Raw genomic sequence first — 20057 nt, forward strand, 5'->3', positions numbered from 1 at the left:
GCGATCTAGGCTCACTGCAAGCTCCGCATCCTGGGTTCACGCCATTCTCCTGTCTCAGCCTCCTGAGTAGCTGGGACTACAGGCGCCTGCCACCACGCCCGGCTAATTTTTTTTGTGTTTTAGTAGAGACAGGGTTTCACCGTGTTAGCCAGGATGGTCTCGATCTCCTGACCTCGTGATCTGCCTGTCTCGGCCTCCCAAAGTGCTGGGATTACAGGCGTGAGCCCCCGTGCCCAGCCGCGTTATGGATTTTTAAGACAAGGTCATGGAGGTAAAGTGCCATTTTCACCACATCTTATCAAGGGTCCACTAATGTCCTTTTTCTGGTCCAGAATACAATCCAGAATCCTGGACATAATGCTAATTGCACTTAGTTGTTATGTCTCCATGGTCTAGTTTAATCTGTGTGTATTAGTCCATTCTCACACTGCTATAAAGAACTACCTGCCCCACGTGGTGTCTCACGCCTGTAATCCCAGCACTTCGGGAGGCTGAGGCAGGTGGATTGCCTGAGGTCAGGAGTTGAAGACCAGCCTGGCCAACATAGTGAAATCCTGTCTCTAATAAAAATACAAAAAATTAGCTGGGTGTGGTGGCGGGTGCCTGTAATCCCAGCTACTAGGGAGGCTGAGGCAGAAGAACCACTTGAACCTGGGAGTCGGAGGTTGCAGTGAGCTGGGATCGCCATTGCACTCCAGCCTGGGCAACAAGAGAGAAACTCTGTCTCAAACAAACAAACAAAAAGCAAAGAACTACCTGAGACTGGGTAATTTAGAAAGAAAAGAGGTTTAATTGACTCACAGTTTCACAGACTTAACAGGAAGCATGACTAGGAGGCCCTCAGGAAACTTACAATCATGGCGGAAGGTGAAGGGGAAACAAAGCGTATCTTACATGGCGGCAGGAGAGAAAGAGTGAAGGAGGATGTGCCACACACTTTCTTTTTTGTTTTGTTTTGTTTTGTTTTTTTGAGATGGAGTCTTGCTCTGTCGCCCAGGCTGGAGTGCAGTGGTGCGATCTCTGCTCACTGCAAACTCCGTCTCCCGGGTTCACACCATTCTCCTGCCTCAGCCTCCAGAGTAGCTGGGACTACAGGTGCCCACAACCACACCCGGCTGATTTTATATATATATATATATATGTGTGTGTGTGTGGTGTGTGTGTGTGTGTATATATATATATATTTTTTTTTTTTTTAGTAGAGACGGGGTTTCACCGTGTTAGCCAGGATGGTCTGGATTTCCTGATCTCATGATCCACCTGTCTCCGCCTCCCGAAGTGCTGGGATTACAGGCGTGAGCCACCGCGCCCAGCCTGCTTAGTGGAGATACTTTCAGATGGTAGAAATACCCTGTTACTCCTCAAACTTTTGTTGTTGATTTCAGCATCCATCAGTGGATCTGGCATGTAAAAATTGTTACTGTGGTGTTCTAATAGTGATTTTCAAATTTCCCTTATTCGCTCTTTATTTATTAATTGGAATTCTGTAAGGAGAAGTTCCCTGTCTCTTTTCTACCATTAATTTATTTATTCAATTATTTATATAAATATGGACTCTCGAATGTTTTATTTGGTAGGTTTTATTCCGGTACTATTATAATTTAATTTGGTGCTCAAATTTTTTCAGCTTTGGCTGTTGAGAACACCTTCAGGGTGGTCCTGTGTCCTTTCTGTATGCCCTATCATTTTTTTTTAGTTATGTCCTTACTTCCTGGTACACAAAAATGTCCCAGGGTCATGTTGTATTTTTCGTGTCCTAGTACCGGAATCAACAATGTCTTTTTTTTGAGATGGAGTCTCACTTTGTCACCCAGGCTGGTGTGCAGTGGAGCGATCTCCGCTCACTGCAACCTCCACCTCCTGGGTTCAAGTGATTCTCCTGCCTCACCCTCTGAGTAGCTGGGATTACAGGAGCACACAACCACGCCTGACTAATTTTTATATTTTTAGTAGAGACGGGGTTTGCCCCGGCTAATCTGAAACTCCTGACCTCAGGTGATCCACCCACCTTGGCTTCCCAAAATGCTAGGATTACAGGTATGTGGAATCAATAATTTCTGTAAGGATTTTTGTTTCCTTTTATTGGAGAATGATATTTAGAAATCAAGACCTAGGTACTAGGTGTGCTCATTGCTACTGGGGTATCATTACTCCTAGGCCCTCCCAGCAGACAGAGCTGGGAAATGTATGTATGTATACTAACACACACATACACACACACACATGAAGCCACGAGTTACTACTAATAAATTCAATTATAATCCAACATTGTAGGTTCAATCCAGCTTCTCCCTTTCCTTGTCACTTTTTTTTTCCCACAGTGAGAAACCTCGTTGTCTTTATTCACAATACATTCTCTCTCTCTTTTTTTTTTTTTTTTTGAGATGGAGTCTCGCTCTGTCGCCCAGGCTGGAGTGCAGTGGCCAGATCTCAGCTCACTGCAAGCTCTGCCTCCTGGATTCACGCCATTCTCCTGCCTCAGCCTCCTGAGTAGCTGGGACTACAGGCGCCCGCCACCTTGCCCGGCTAGGTTTTGTATTTTTTTAGTAGAGACGGGGTTTCACCGTTTTGGCCAGGATGGTCTCGATCTCCTGACCTCGTGATCCGCCCATCTCGGCCTCCCAAAGTGCTGGGATTACAGGCTTGAGCCACCGCGCCCGGCCTCACAATACATTCTCTTATTTGCTTCTGCCGGCACCACAATATTGCTGCTGACTCACAGAATACCTTATCCAACATCATTCCCAAATCATTGCATCTTATAAAAAGTGAAATGTCACAGCAAAGAAAGTGTAACAGTGGGCTCATGCTCATGAAATTAACTGTTCTTATTACATATCCCATTACCCTGAGGCAGCACACCTAATTAAAAGTTGGCAAATTTTACTGAAGACTTTATTGTGGTGCCATTTGGGAAATAATACCCTGACAGGATGGATTCTGTCTTATAGGATGCAGTATATATTTTGAATTAGGGATCATCATATGGTGCTGTCTCCCTCTTAGCCAGAATAAATAGCTCCATGATGCAAGGAGTAGAAGCGGAAGTGGCTTCTCTCACTATTATATGCTAACCCTCTTGCAGGATTTTTGCTTCCCTTCCCTGCAACTTTGAGCTCTGCTGGTTTAGAGGTCTTAATCACCAAAGGGAACCCAATAATGGTTCCATTGAATTGAAAGATAGGACTGCCACATGGCCATTTTGGACTCCTTATGCCACTGAAAGGTGTTACTCTACTGGCCAGAGTGACTGATCTCTATTACATGGGGGAAATTTTTGGATCATTGCTACACAATGGGGACAAGGAAGACTATGTTTGGAACCCAGGGTTTCTCCAGGGCACCCCTTAGTACTTCCATGCCCAATAGTAAGGGTTAATGAACAACTAGAGCAACCAGAAAAGGCAGGGCAATTGAGTACTCAGAGTTCTGGGGGACTAAGGTATGGGTCAGTCCACCAGGTAAAGAACCCCAACTAGCTAAGGTTCTGGCTGAGGTTAGGGAAATATTGAATGGGTAGAGGGAGAAGGAAGTCATGTATATCAATTATGTCTTATGACCAATTAAGGAAAACACATTCTATTTGCTTGTTATACGTGTTTGTCTATCTAAATCATTTTCTCCTTCTTTCTCTTCTTGCCATTTTAATTTTATATACAAGTTGCTAAAGTTAATGCTACAGTTTAGTCTTTAGGTAACAGAAGATTTCATGGGACTGTGAATGAATATAAGAAATAATTAATAGAGCCAGGAATGGATGTAATGATTGTTGGGACTGAGTGTCTTCTCATTTGGGGGAGAGCATGAGGACATCTTCATTTCTAAGATGAATATCTCTATCTTGTTAGGTAGAATTGTAGAGGAGATTTGTTGTAAAAGGTTCAAATGTGGCCAGGCACAGTGGCTCACGCCTGTAATCCCAGCACTTTGGGAGGCCGAGGCGGGCGAATCATGAGGTCAGGAGATTGAGACCATCCTGGCTAACACGGTGAATCCCGTCTCTACTAAAAATACAAAAAAAAAAAAAAAAAGTAGCTGGGTGTTGTGGCGGGTACCTGTAGTCCCAGCTATTTGGGATACTGAGGCAGGAGAATGGCTTGAACCCAGGAGGCGAAGGTTGCAGTGAGCCGAGATTGCGCCACTGCACTCCCTCCAGCCTGGGTGACAGAGTGAGACTCCATCTCAAAAAAAAAAAAAAAAAAAAAAGGTTCAAATGTGTGTAGAAGGGAGCATATGGAAGGTAAATAGCTGAAGAGGAGACCTCTACCAGTTATCAATTTGTTGCCTCTCAGATCCAAATTCACCCTTCATTATCTGATGCTAAGCAAAAATGGATCTGGGCCATTTAATTATTTTCCTTTGTCAGCTAGCACTATGTTAAACTCTGTCAGTAGAGGGTGATGGAGAGACATTGTAGGAAGAAGGAGGAAAAACTGGTTGCTGTGTGCCTTCCATCAGGCTTCTGCGGTGTGGGCTCCTTCTCCAGCACCCACTCCTGCAGCATTGGTGGCTTTTCCAGCACCTGCATTGCAGGCAGTTTCTCCAGTGTTCAGCTCCTGCTACAAACACAGCTTCCTCAGTACCATGTTCTTACAGCAGCTGGTTCCTGCAGTGCATGGCAGCCAGAAGTGCCCGTGGCCAGCAGCTTCCCCTGGCACTCCCTTTGAACAGTTTCATAGCAGAGTGCCTCCAGAGAAACACCTTCCCATGAACAGCTTTCCCTGCCACCATACTGGGTGGATTTGTGACAAGTTCTGACACGGAAGCCCCACGGCAACTTCTCTGCCACTCAGTGAGGTATGGCTGTGTCCCCTCCAATGGGGTCTGATCTCTGACCTGGGAGAGGGCTTTTCCTTGCATTGTCTCTCTCAGCCCTAGGTGGTGGCTACTCCTCCTATATGCTATTCCTACATTGTTTAGCATTCTCTCCACTTCTTACTAGCAAAGCCATCACTTCTCCAATCTTTTGTTATAGTTAATAATCCCTTATATTAAACTTTCCTTGTTCAAATTACTATGTAGTTTGCCTACTGACTGGACACAGACTAGTCTGTGCAAAGAATAGTTTCAGAATTGCTAACTCTAACTCATTCCCCTGTGAGAGCCATAGACAGAAACGAAACAAATCTACTAACAAAACTAATTTTTTTTTTTTTTTTTGAGACAGAGTCTTGCTTTGTCACCAGGCTGGAGTGCAGTGGCATGCTCTCGGCTCACTGCAACCTCTACCCCCCGGGTTCAAGCAATTCTCCTACCTCAGCCTTTTGAGTAGCTGGGACTACAGGCGCCCGCCACCACGCCCAGCTAATTTTTGTATTTTTTTTTTTTTTGAGACGGAGTCTTGCTCTGCCGCCCAGGCTGGAGTGCAGTGGCCGGATCTCAGCTCACTGCAAGCTCCGCCTCCCGGGTTCACGCCATTCTCCTGTCTCAGCCTCCCGAGTAGCTGGGACTACAGGTACCCGCCTCGTCGCCCGGCTAGTTTTTTGTATGTTTTAGTAGAGATGGGGTTTCACCGTATTAGCCAGGATGGTCTCGATCTCCTGACCTCGTGATCCGCTCGTCTCAGCCTCCCAAAGTGCTGGGATTACAGGCTTGAGCCACTGCACCCGGCCTAATTTTTGTATTTTTTAGTAGAGAGGGGTTTCACCATGTAGGGCAGAATGGGCTCGATCTCTTGACCTCGTGATCCGCCTGCCTTGGCCTCCCAAAGTGCTGGGATTACAGGCATGAGCCACCATGCCCGGCCTAATGAAACTATAATCTGTGTGTACAGCTCTTTCTATCTTTAGTCTTAGAGTATCTAGTCAAAACATTGTTTTCCAGAGTTATATAAGTTAGGTCTTTTCTTAACTATTTCCTGTATGGTCATACTATTCATTTGGGATATACTGAGGTTCATTGGTGTTGGTGTTCCATTTTGGGTTCTCCTCTCATCCTGGTTGATTTAAATTATTTATTTATTTTGGGTGTATGTGAAGCATTACTGTGATTCTAAGAGTCACAGCAACATAAAAGGATCTACTCAGTCTGTAATCTCAGCACTTTGGGTGGCCAAGGCAGGCAGATCACTTGAAGTCAGGAGTTCGAGACTAGCCTGGACAACATGGTAAAACCCCATCTCTACTAAAAATACAAAATTAGCTGGGCATGGTGGCGCATGCCAATAATCCCAGCTACTTGGTGGCTGAGGCATGAGAATCACTTGAACCCAGGAAGCAGCGGTTGCAGTGAGCCAAGGCTGTGGCATTGCACTCCAGCCTGGGCGACAGAGCTAGACTCTGTACATATAGTATATATATTATGTATATATACACTCAGAGAAGTGAGTGTATATAAAATGAAGATGAACTTTATTGAGGTTGCAACAGCCAGAGGAGACTTGCAGTGGTTAACTCCTCTCCGTAGGCAGGTAATCCTTCAATGTTCAGTTCTCAACAGAGAGGAGGCCCTGGGGATGGTAGCTCCTCTCTGCAACTGGTTGCCCCAATGTCTGCAGCTCTCAGCAGAGAGGAGTCCCTGGAGAGGGTGGCTCCTCCCTGCCAGCAGGTCATCTCTGCAGCTTTCAGCAGAGAGAGTAGCTCCTCTCCACAGGTCTCAGCAGAGAGGATAACTCCTCTCTGCTGCTGGTTGTCTTGTCATCTCCAGCTATCAGCAGAGAGGGTAACTCCTCTCTGACAGCTGGTCATTCTTTGTCTCTCTGCCCTCTTTGTCCTCTGGCCATTGTCTGCACTGCTCTGGCTAAGCTCTGGGCTTTTATGGACCTCAGAGGGGAAGAAGCCCATACCAATTGGTCCATGAGTGGCCATGGGCCTACCAGAAGAGGTACCATGAGTCCCCACTCCAGTCCACCGGACTGGTAGCCTGGCCCCCAGCCTTCAGGCCCTCCGTGGCCTGAAGATGGGGCCTTACTGGAAACCTGCCCCCTTCCACCCAGGAATCAATCTGCCTCCTGCTGCTATTCATGGCCCCTGGGGCTCAGCCCAAACCCTGCTCCAAGATTGGAGTAGGTACCACGAGTGCAGAGAGGCCAGGCAGCAGGAGCAGACACCCCCGAGCCTGCAGGGACTTGTAGGGGAGGGAGCAGTTCTTCCTGGGGTGCGGGCTGCAGAGACACCCGGGTCCTGCACTGGGGTTTGGGTGGCTGCAGTGGTGGGCCTCCCACCGGCTCTACGGAGTGTGCAGCGGAGCGGTGCCTCCCTGTTGCAGCCAGCATGATGGCAGCAGCCACTGCCATCATAGTGAGGACCCATTTCCTGCTTCATAGATGATTCCTTCTTGCTGTGTCCTCACATGGCAGAAGGGGAAAGGGAGCACTCTCAAGCCTCTTGTATAAGGACACTGATCTGATTTATGAGGGCTCCACTCTCATAATCTAATCACTTCTCCAAGGTTTTACCTCCTAGTGCCATCATCTGGGAGGCTGGGATTTCAACTTTTGAATTTTCGGGGAGAAATATTCAGCCCAAGGCAATAGCACTATTTTTAATGGCGGGACAAACAACAACAACAGAAACAACCTTAGTGTCTGTCAAGAGAGAAATGGCTAAAAACACACTGTGGAACACCCACCCTGTCACACTACACAATGCAATAGGTTTGTTTTAACAAGGTACGGCTACGAGGGGCTTAGAAACAGCACTGAGGCATATTGTTGAGTGGAGGAAAAATGCTAATTATAGAATAAGTATGTTAAAATACCATTTATGAAAAATCAACAAATAAATAGAACTACAAAACAATGCCACGTGTTTTATGTGGGTACATACCCTTGTATAAAAATCCGTAAGAAAAAGATTTTGGAAGCAAAGGTATCAAACTGAAAAAGGTAGTTTTATTGGAGGGAGGAGACTGGGGATTTGGGAGGAAGGGTCTCAAAAAGAGCTTCTATCTGTAATGTGTTCGCTTTTTCAATCCTAATGTAATTTTTATTTGTATAATTAAAAACAAACAACCACAACAAATAAGCAACAGAGACTACATTAATTAGACCTCAAAACCCTTGAAAAAGTGACTACAATCTATTGTGGAAGCACGCAGACTCACTCAGTATCAGTATCTTCCTCCTACAGAAAATGCTGGGAAATGACAGAGTCTCCCTCTACCCTCATACAATGAGAGAATCCCTTTCTAAAAATTGCCTGTACTGGTACCAAAACAGAGATATAGACCAATGGAACAGAACAGAGTCCTCAGAAATAATACCACACATCTACAGCCACCTGATCTTTGACAAACCTGACAAAAACAAGAAATGGGGAAAGATTCCCTATTTAATAAATGGTGCTGGGAAAATTGGCTAGCCATAAGTAGAAAGCTGAAACTGGATCCTTTCCTTACTCCTTATACGAAAATTAATTCAACATGGATTAGAGACTTAAATGTTAGACCTAATACCATAAAAACCCTAGAAGAAAACCTAGGTAGTACCATTCAGGACATTGGCATGGGCAAGGACTTCATGTCTAAAACACCAAAAGCAATGGCAGCAAAAGCCAAAATTGACAAATGGGATCTAATTAAACTAAAGAGGTTCTGCACGCAAAAGAAACTACCGTCAGAGTGAACAGGCAACCTACAGAATGGGAGAAAATGTTTGCAATCTACTCATCTGACAAAGGGCTAATATCCAGAACCTACAAAGAACTCAAACAAATTTACAAGAAAAAAACAAACAACCCCATCAAAAAGTGGGCAAAGGATATGAACAGACATTTCTCAAAAGAAGACATTCACACAGCCAACAGACACATGAAAACATGCTCATCATCACTGGCCATCAGAGAAATGCAAATCAAAACCACAATGAGATACCATCTCACACCAGTTAGAATGGCAATCATTAAAAAGTTAGGAAACAACAGGTGCTGGAGAGGATGTGGAGAAATAGGAACACTTTTACACTGTTGGTGGGACTGTAAACTAGTTCAACCATTATGGAAAACAGTATGGCGATTCCTCAAGGATCTAGAACTAGATGTACCATATGACCCAGCCATCCCATTACTGGGTATATACCCAAAGGATCATAAATCATGCTGCTATAAAGACACATGCACACGTATGTTTATTGTGGCACTATTCACAATAGCAAAGACTTGGAATCAACCCAAATGTCCATCAGTGACAGACTGGATTAAGAAAATGTGGCACATATACACCATGGAATACTATGCAGCCATAAAAAAGGATGAGTTTGTGTCCTTTGTAGAGACATGGATGCAGCTGGAAACCATCATTTTTAGCAAACTATCACAAGAACAGAAAACCAAACACCACATGTTCTCACTCATAGGTGGGAACTGAACAATGAGATCACTTGGACTCGGGAAGGGGAACATCACACACCGGGGCCTATCATGGGGGGGGGGGGGGAGGGGGGAGGGATTGCATTGGGAGTTATACCTGATGTAAATGACGAGTTGATGGGTGCTGACGAGTTGATGGGTGCAGCACACCAACATGGCACAAGTATACATATGTAACAAACCTGCATGTTATGCACATGTACCCTAGAACTTAAAGTATAATAATAATAAAAAACAAAAAGAAAAAAAAAAAGACACACACACACACACAAATAAAAATAAAAATTGCCTGCTTAACTAAAGCTTGTTGTCTGCTAATAAAACCAAGCAGTGCAAGCAAAGAAATAATCTAGACTCTAAAATTGCTGTGAACACCGTACACCCACCATCTGCACACTACAATTAATGCTGGACTATTCCTGCTTTCTCACATGCGATCATTGACATGTAAAACTCCACTTCTCTCAGTGCTTTGCTTTGATTCTGTTCTTTGCAAAGGTTTAGGATATTCCACGTGAGTAAAACAACTGATGGCTGAGGACAGAATTCGGGTACTCCAAGTCCTTTGCTTTCTATTTCAACCATGTGATTATTGAGATCAGAGAGGAGACAACATTCTCACACTGAGGTTATTAAATATATTTCTAAAGATAAAAAGTATATAAAATACTTTTCAAGTATATAGTTAAATTATATTTCCCTTGGGGAAAATGAAAAAATAAAACTAGAGCCTTAGCCTTATTACACTAAAAAAAAAAATAAAAAGATTAAGATGATAATGAGCCAGAAAGCTGACTAAGCCACTAATCAAAGACAGAGACACAAATACAATTAGTGTTTAGAGCAAGTTGCTCTGAGGATTCTTGGCTAATCCTGAGACATCTAGAGGCCTCACATGGGGAGCCCCATCCTGCCTTGACATGGGAAGGCACTTCCTGCCACCGCTCTCTGTTTTTGTGTAGTTCGGGTTAAGACCATGCAAAATAAACAACGGTATTTTGCCCAGGCATCACATTCCCTTCTAGGAGGAAATTACCACACTCATTTTTTAGCTTCTCTGTTTGGAGTATAGTTTCTGGTATTTTAATTTTTAAATCCCCTAGCCCCTCTCCTGCCTTTTAGGAAAATTACTTGTGTTTTCTGACCTTACAGACTCAAAGCTATTCCTTTTGAAGGTTTCTTTTTGATTCAAAAAATTTGTGCAAACAGCAAAGAAAAAATTATATTTGCGCAAAACACATCTGTCCTCATGTAGAGAATATCTGGAAGAACGGCAGTATCTCAGGGTAGTAGGATTGCTGGTAATTAATTTATTCTAATTTTCTTTATTGTTTAATTTTGAATATTGAGAATATTTTATTTTTACAATAAAAAGAACATTTTCTTTTTGGAACAACAACAAAAAATGTGGGGAGGGAATAAGGGATGAAATAACTGGAACAGAAAAAAATGAGAACAGGAACAACAAGATGTGCCAGGACTGAGGTTAACACTCAAACTCCTCACAGACTCAATTGTTGTCCAGCTCCAAATCCATTCCCCTGCCAGGCCACTCTCCCTTCTGGCCCACACCTCTAGCAACGCCTTCTGTCTGGTCTTCCTGCCTGCTCTTGCTCCTCAATAATCTGTCTCTACAGAACAGCCAGAATGTTTACTTGAAATGAAAATCTGATCCATTATTCCCTCCATATACGAACTTCAGTGGCTTCCAGTTGCACATGGATAAAAACCCAATCTCCAGCTGGGCATGGTGGCTCATGCCTGTGACCCTAGCACTTTGGGAGGCCAAGGCGGGTGGATCACCTGAGGTCGGGAGGTCAAGACCAGCCTGCCAACATGGAGAAACCCTGTCTCTACTAAAAATACAAAATTAGCTGGGCGTGGTATGCCTATAATCCCAGCTACTCAAGAAGGCTGAGGCAGGAGAATCACTTGAACCCGGGAGGCGGAGGTTGTGGTGAGCTGAGATCGCACCATTGCACTCCAGCCTGGGCAACGAGCAAAACTCTGTCTCAAAAAAAAAAATAAAAACAAAAACACCCAATCTCCTTATCCCACTCAAGGCCTGGCCCCTCCTGCCCTTGCTCCTTCTTCTCCTGCCCATTTTCCTTTTGCTCACTTTGTTGATCATTCCTGGAACACTCTTTCCTGCCTCAGGGCCTTTGTACTTGTTTCCTATGCTTTTCCCTCAGCTCCTCACATGGTCAGCCCCGCTCCTCCAGAGTCTCCAGGAATCTGCATTTTAAGTATGTATTTCACATGATGCTCATGCACACTCATATTCCAGAGTTCCTGGATTTGAACGAGTGTTTAAGGGGAAAGGCATGCAAGAACCAACTTCTGACAGATGCCTGGAGTATAGCTATTCTCTCTTAGCCTTTTGCGAGACAAGGTGGGTCCCCTGGACCAAGATGCTCCTCAAGAAGGACCTGGGTACGGTATGTTGGCTTACAGAAGGATGGCGTTTTAGGGCTCAAAGTGCCCCACCAAAGACCAGAATGGCCGACATTCTAGCTAGGAAGATTTTAATTTTATTTTAAATATATAGAGAGACAGGGTCTCATCACTCTGTCACCTAGGCTGGAGTGCAGGGGCACAATCACGGCTCACTGCAGCCTCAACCTTCCAGCCTCAAGTGATCCTCCCATCTCAGCCTCCCAAGTAGCTGGGATTACAGGTGCATGCCACCATGCCTGGCTAATTTTTGTATTTTCTGTAGAGATGGGGCTTTGTCATGTTGTCCAGTCTGGTCTTGAACTCCTGAGCTCAAGCAATCCGCCTGCCTCAGCCTCCCAAAGTATTGGGATTACAGGCATGAGTCACCATGCCCGGCCCAGGAAAATTTTTAGTGGTGACAATTATGTATTCATCTATTACTAAGCTAAACATAAGGTAACTACAACAAATCTGACCTTCCTTTAAAATGGGGTTTGGGGACTGAGGTATATTCAGATATTGACTGCCTGAGAACTAGTCACCCTGAAAGGTTCACAGAGGACAAATTATCTGGGTCAAATTAAAATACCCTTTTGGAAGGTATTGGAAGCATTAAGCAAACACTGAGCTGAAACTACAGGCAAGTTCCTATGCTAGGAGTGTGAGGGGAAGCAAGACGGTGGGCCCAGGTCTGCCTAGCCTGCCCACAAGGGCTTATAGCCCTTCACCGGAGCTTGTCATGGGGCAAAGTAGATTGAGTAGTTTTATTTTTTATTGTTTTTGAGGATTTTTTTTCTATTCTCACCTGGTAGGCAGGTGGTAAGGATAAGCAGAAGTGAGAACTTCACAAAAAGGCCGTGACAAGGACAAGCGGTAAAGAGCCATGACTTTGTTGTCATCCTCTCCTCTCTGTGAGTTCTTTTAGGAACACTTTCCTCCCTCCCTGTAGTTCTAGGGGGCTGCCAATCAAGGTGGCCCTGTACCAGCCAACCCTCACATTAGGAGTGATTCTCCAACCCCAGGAGCTGGGTCCATCAGAGTCCTCCCTGAGACTTCAACAGACTCAGAGTCAGGCTTCCTCTCTTCCTGGCTTCCCAAATTGGCCAGAGATGAGCCTTGTGTTGTCCAGTTGCATCACACCCATCCAGTAGAGAAAGCTGAGAATTGCTTGAACTTGGGAGGCAGAGGTTGCAGTGAGCCAAGATTGCACCACTGCACTCCAGCCTGGGCGACAGAGCGAGACTCTGTCTTGAAAAAAAAAAAAAAAAAAGAAGCCTACTAACTAGAGTTCAATATTTGCTTATAGTTCTTTATCTTTAGTCTGAGGGTATATAATTGAAACACAGTATGCAAAAGTCACTTGGGTTGGTTTTCCCATATTCTGCCCTACTTGTTAGCATCATTTTGCGTTATTCATTTTAATTAATGTCAAGTTCATTGCTTCTGCTAATATTCAAATTTAAGGTTTTTTTTCTTTCATCTTTGTTGGTTTTAATTTTGAATATGTGAAACATTAACACACCATTAAAAGTATACGCAGAGGCTGGGGTCGGTGGCTCATGCCTGTAATCCCAGCACTTCGGGAGGTGGAGGTGGGCAGATCTTTTGAGCTCAGGAGTTTGAGAACATTCTGGGCAACATGGCGAAACCCTGTTACTACAAAAAATTCAAAAAGTAGCCGGGCGTGGTGGTTCACGCCTGTAGTCCCAGCCACTTGGGAAGCTGAGGTAGAAGGATTGCTTGAGCCCCTGAGGTCGAGGCTGCAGTGAGTCACAATTGCACCACTGCACTCCAGCCTGGGTGACAGGGTGAGACTTTGTCTCAAAAAATAATAATAATAATATCAATATATGCAGGCAAGTGTAACTCCCCCACCCATCCCTTCCACCTTGTTCCTATGCTCCCATCTCTACCACATATCTCTATCCCTGAAGTAACCAATTTCATTTCCTAGTTTATCCTTCCTGCATATCTCTTTTCAAAAGTAAGCAGATACATCTAGGTTTTATTTCTCCTTCTTTTCACACTATAGACACTCTCTAGCACTTTTCTTCACTTATATGCTGGACATCATTCCTTAACAGTTCGTAGAGGCATCTGAGCTTCTGTACAGCTATGTAGGACACCATCATGTGGCTGTACTAGGGTTTACTCAACCACTCTTTTGTGTATGGGCATTTAGGTTGTTTCTAATATTTTGTAATTCCAAATGTGCTTCAGTGAATAATCTTATGCATAAGGAGTTTTGTATTGTTGGAAATATAAATATATATATATATATATATAAATTTTTTTTGAGACAGAGTCTCACTCTGTCGCACAGGCTAGAGTGCAGTGGTGCAATCTTGGCTCACTGCAACCTCTGCCTCCCAGGTTCGAGTGATTCTCCTGTCTCAGCCTCCCGAGTAGCTGGGATTACAAGCACCTTCCACCACGCTAGCTAATTTTTGTATTTTTAGTAGAGATGGAGTTTCACCATGTTGGACAGGATGGTCTCGATCTCCTGACCTCGTGATCCGCCCACCTCGGTCTCCCAAAGTGTTGGGATTACAGGCGTGAGCCACTGTGCCGTGCCAGAAATGTTTCTTTAGAGTAAACCCTCAGAAGTTGCATTGCCAGATGAAAAGTTAAACACATATGTAGTGTTGCTAGATGTTATTAGATTTCCCTTCATATGAGTTCTAGCAATTTGCATACTCACCAGCAACATATGAAAGTGTCTGTTTTCCCACAGACTTGCCAGCTGAGCGCTTTGTCAAACTTTAAAATTTTTGCTAATGTGACAGGTAAGAAATGGTATCTCAGTGCAGTTTTTAAAAAATGTATATAGGCCGGGCTTGGTGGCTCTCGCCTGTAATCCCAGCACTTTGGCAGGCTGAGGCGGGCGGATCACTTCAGGCAGGCTGAGATCAGGAATTCAAGACCATCCTGGCCAACATGGTGAAACCCTGTCTCTACCAAAAACACAAAAATTAGCCGGGTGTGGGTGGTGGGCACCTGTAATCCCAGTTACTTGGGAGGCTGAAGCAGGAGAATCACTTGAACCTGGGAGGCAGAGGTTGCAGTGAACCGAGATCGCACCATTGCACTCCAGCCTGGGCAAGCTTGAGAGACTCCATCTCAAAAAAAAAATTTATAAATATATATATAATATATTATATATATGTACATATATTATATATAATAATATACACACACACAAACTATCTTTTGGTGCACAGTTCCATGAATTTTAACAGGTGTATAGATTCATGTAACCACAGTCAGGACACAGAACAACTACTCCATCCTCCCCAAAAATTCCCTCATGCTGCCGCTTTTGTAGTCAAACACCTTCCCTCTTATGAATCCTGTGCACCACTGATCTGTTTTTCACCCTTATAGCTAGGACTTGTTCAGTGTTATCTACATGTGCAAGTTCTGGACTGCTATAGAATATAACCTTTTGAGACCTGCTTCTTTCACTCAGCATATCTCTGACATTCATCCATGTGTCATGTGGACCAGTAGTTTTTTTTTTTTTTTAATTTATTTCTGAGTAGCACCTCATTATTTGGATGTATGACAGTTTATAAATGCACTCACCTATTGTTTCCAGCTTTCGCTGATTATAATGAAACTGCTTATAAACATCTGTGTAGATTTTTGAAGGTAAATACCTAGAAGTGGGACTACTGAGTCATATGGTAAACATATGTTTAACTTTATAATAAACTGCCAAACTGTCTTCCATAATGGTTGTGCCATTTTGCATTCCTACCAGCAATAGTTGAGAGTTCTGGTTGTTCCACATTCTTGTCTAAACTTGCTACTATCAGCTTTTCCCCCCTTCTCCCTAGCTATTCCCATAGGTATGTGGTGGTATTTCATTGTGATTTAATTTGCATTTCCCTAATAGTTAATGATGTTGAACATCTTTTCATGTGCTTATTTGTTATCTGTATATCTTTTTTTTTTTTTTTTGAGACGGAGTCTCACTCTGTTGCCCAGGCTGGAGTGCAATGGCACAGTCTCAGCTTATTGCAGACTCCGCCTCCTGGGTTCAAGTGATTCTCCCTGCCTCAGCCTCCCAAGTAGCTGGGATTACAGGTGCCCACCACCACGCCCAGCTAATTTTTTGTATTTTTAGCAGAGACGAGGTTTCACCATGTTGGCCAGGCTGGTCTCGAACTCCTGACCTCAGGCGATCTGCCCACCTTGGCCTCCCAAAGTGCTGGGCTATCTGTATATCTTTTTAAATGAGGTGTCTGTTCGAACCTTTTGTTCATATTTATTTGGTTTATTTCCTGAACCAAATGTGTGTGTGTGGGGGGTGCAGTTTGAGACAAGGTCTTGCTCTGTCGCCAAGGCTGAAGTGCAGTGGTGCAATCATAACTCACTGCTGCCTCTACCTCCTGGGCTCAAGTGATCCTCCTGCCTCAACCTCCTTTATAGTTGGGACCACAGGTGCATGCCACCACACCTAGCTACTTTTTAAATTTTTGTAGAGACAGGGTCTCACTTTATTGCCCAGGCTAGTCTTGAACTCCTGGTACAAGAGATCTGCTCTCCTCAGCCTCTCAAAGTATTGGGATTACAGGCGTGAGCCACTGCACCCAGCCTGTGATTGTATTCTACACTGTATATATTCTGGATACAAGTCCTTTGTCAGATATACCATTAGCAAATATTTTCTAGTTTATAGTTTGTTTTTTCATTCTACTAACAATATCTTTCAAAAAGCAAAAATGTTTCATATTTTAGTGAAATCTATGTTTTTCTTTTACTGCTTTACAGTAAATCTTAAAACCAGGTAGTATGATTGCACTAAATTTTCCGTGATTTTTCAAAATTGTTTTGTCTATTCTAGTTCTTTTGCCTTTTCATATGCTTTTATTTTTTTAAAAACAAAAAATCCTGCTGGGATTTTGATGAGAATTGTGTTGAATTTATACATCACTGTGGGGAGGATTGACATCTCAACCATGTTGTCTTACAATCACTAAATTCAGTATATCCGTCTATTTATTTAGGTCTTATTTGATTTCTTTCATTAACTTTTTGTGGTCAGTATACAGATGCTGTACATGCTCTGGAGGGAACTATTTTTTTAATTTAAGTTTCTAATTGTTGGTTGTTGGTATATAGAAATATGATTGACTTTTGTATGTTGACCTTGCATCCTGCAACCTGGCTAAACTCACTAAATCTAGGCACTTTTTGTAGATGCCTTGGAATTTTCTACATAGATAATCATGTTGCTGTGAATAGGGATAGTTTTATTCCTTTCTTTCCAATCTTTATGCATTTTTTTTTTTTTGGCCTTATTGTACTGGCTAGAACTACAAAGTCAACACTGGATAGGAGTGATGAGGTGGACATTGCATTGTTCCCAGTCTTAGGGGGAAATAATTTAGTATTTCACCATTAAACATCATGTTAGCTTTATGGTTTTTTTGCAGATATTTTGTAGATGTTAAGAAAGTTCCCTTCTATTCCTAGTTTGATGAGAATTTTTATCATAAATGGCTATTGCATTTCAATGGATATTGAATGCTTTTCAATATCAGTTGAAATAATGTGATTTATCTTTAGTCTATTAATATGGTAGATAACATTAATTGATTTTCAAATATTAAACCAGGCTTGTAAATAAAATCCAGCAATACAAAAAAAGAATAACACAGTATCACCAAGGGGGGTTTACTTAGGGGTTGACAAGCCTGGTTTAATATTTGAAAATCAATTAGTAAACCCCCCTTGGTGATACTGTGTTATTCTTTTTTTGTATTGCTGAATTTTATTTACTAATATTTTGTTGAGGATTTTTGCATCTATGTTAATGAGGGATAGTTAACTTGGGGTTTTTTTTCCTTCTTTTACTGTCTTTAATTTAGTATCGGGGTAATATAAGTCTCATAACATGAGTACAGAAGTGATCTTCTTGTATCTTCTGGAAGAGATTGTGTAGAATTGATGTTACTTCCTCTCTAAATGTTACATAGAGAATTTGCCAGTGAAACCATCTGGGCCTGGAGTTTACCTTTTCAGAGGTTTAAAATTATTATTTCACATTTCTTTAGTAAGTATAGAACTATTATGGTTATTTGTTTCTTCTTGGGTGGATTTTAGTAGTTTGTAGATTTGATCTATTTCTTCTAAGCTATCAAATGTGTGCATAGAGTTATTCAAAGTATTATCTTATTCTTCTTTTAATGTTGATGTGGTCTGTAGTTATAGCCCCTCTTTCATTCCTAATGTCAGTGACTTATATCTTCTCCTTTTTTCTTTGTTAGTCTGGCTAAAGGTTTATCAATTTTATTAATATTCGTAAAGCACCAGTTTTTGGTTTCATTGACTTTTCTCCATGGTTTTTCTGATCTTTATCTTTCTGATTATTCTGAATTTATTTTGCTCTCTTTTTTGTTGTTCTTAAGGTAAAAGGTTAGATTTCTGATTTGAGATTTTTCTGTACTAAATTTTTTTTTTTTTTTTTTTTTTGAGAAAGGGTCTCACTCTGTCACCCAGGCTGGAGTGCAGTGGCATGATCATGACTCACTACAGCTTCAACCTTCTGAGTTCAAGCAATCCTCCCACCTCAGCTTCCTGAGTAGCTGGGACCACAGGTGCACATCACCATGCCCAGCTATTTTTTTTTTTTTCAGATGGAGTCTCGCTTTGTTGCCCAGGCTGGAGTATAGGGGGGCGGTCTTGGGTCACTGCAATCTCTGCCTCCTGGGTTCAAGCGATTCTCCTGCCTCAGCCTCCCAAGTAGCTGGGATTACAGGCACCTGCCACCATGCCCAGCTAATTTTTCTATGTTTAGTAGACACGGGGTTTCACCATGTTGGCCAGGCTGGTCTCAAACTCCTGACCTCAAGTGATCTGCCCACCTCAGCCTCCCAAAGTGCTGGGATTACAGGCATGAACTACTGTGGCTGGCTAATTTTTAAATTTTTTGTAGACCTTGGTCTCACTATGTTGCCCAGGCTGATCTCAAACTTCTGGCCTCAAGCGATCATCCTGCCTCAGCCTCCCAAAATGCTGGGATTACAGGTGTGAGCCACCATGCCTGGCCTCCACAAATTTCTGATGGCAATTTCAGGGAAAAAGGACTTAAATCTAGTGATTGCTATTAAATCTTAATAAGGTTTAAAATAAAAAAAATTGTAATGAGGTTTAATATTTATACAGGTAAGGATGTACATACTATCTAGACAAAATACCATTTATATATAGAGAAAAGATTATTTCCAAAAAATTGTTGGGACTTAAGAGAATTTGATTACTTTAGGTATCAAACACTCAGACTTTTAATCCCATCCCCCTGCTCCCACTCAACCCTGCCAAAAAAAAAAAAAAAAGTGGAAGGAAGGAAGAAAGGGAGGAAGAAAAGAAAAATGTAGTACATTTTTCTAGGTATTAGCATCACAGCCAGTAACTCCATCTACTGGAACGCTGAAGAGGAAGAGGCAACTCTGGAGTCAGGCAGAACTTGGTCTGAATTCTGGCTGAGCTGCTTCAGCTGTGTGGCCGTGATCAAGACATTTAGTCTGTTTCCTTCAATCAGCTCATCTGTAAAACGGGATAATAATCATCATAATAAAGGCCCGGCGTGGTGGCTCATGCCTATAATCCCAGCACTTTGGGAGGCCGAGGCAGGCAGATCTCTTAAGGTCAAGAGTTTGAGACCAGCTTGGCCAACATGGAGAAACCCCCGTCTCTACTGAAACTACAAAAATTAGCTGGGTATGGTAGCGCATGCCCGTAGTCCCAGGTACTCAGGAGGCTAAGGCAGGAGAATCGCTTGAACCCAGGGGGCAGAGGTTGCAGTGAGCCGAGATCATGCCACTGCACCCCAGCCAGGGCAACAGAGTGAGACTCCATCTCAAAAAAAAAAGAAAAAAACATAATAAAAATATCTGATGCTAGGTTTTCTTATTTGTAAAGTGGATTGCTTATATTCACTTTGCAGAGTGACTGTGAAAATTAAATGGGAATATTCATGTGAAGAACCATATTGCATAGCTCATGGTGGACACTTAGTCCATTTGGGCTTCTATAACAAAAATGCCACAGACTGGGCAGCTTATACACACAACAGAAATTTATTTCTCACAATTCTGGAGGCTGTGAAGTCCAAGATTAAAGCATGGACAGAAGAAGTGAGTTTAATGGGGTGTGGACTGTTGAGAGCCACCAGGAGCTGCCTTGTGCCGTGGACCGATGTTCCAACGGGAGTCAGGACAGTCAAAATGACCATGAAAGGTAGCCAAAGACTAACTTTGGAGGGGGTTTTATTCCTATGGGGCTCAGTGAAATGGAGATAGCAAGTCA

Source organism: Trachypithecus francoisi, unplaced genomic scaffold, assembly GCF_009764315.1.
Source record: "Trachypithecus francoisi isolate TF-2019V2 unplaced genomic scaffold, Tfra_2.0 Lachesis_group0, whole genome shotgun sequence".
In the NCBI taxonomy this organism is placed as follows: Eukaryota; Metazoa; Chordata; class Mammalia; order Primates; family Cercopithecidae; genus Trachypithecus; species Trachypithecus francoisi.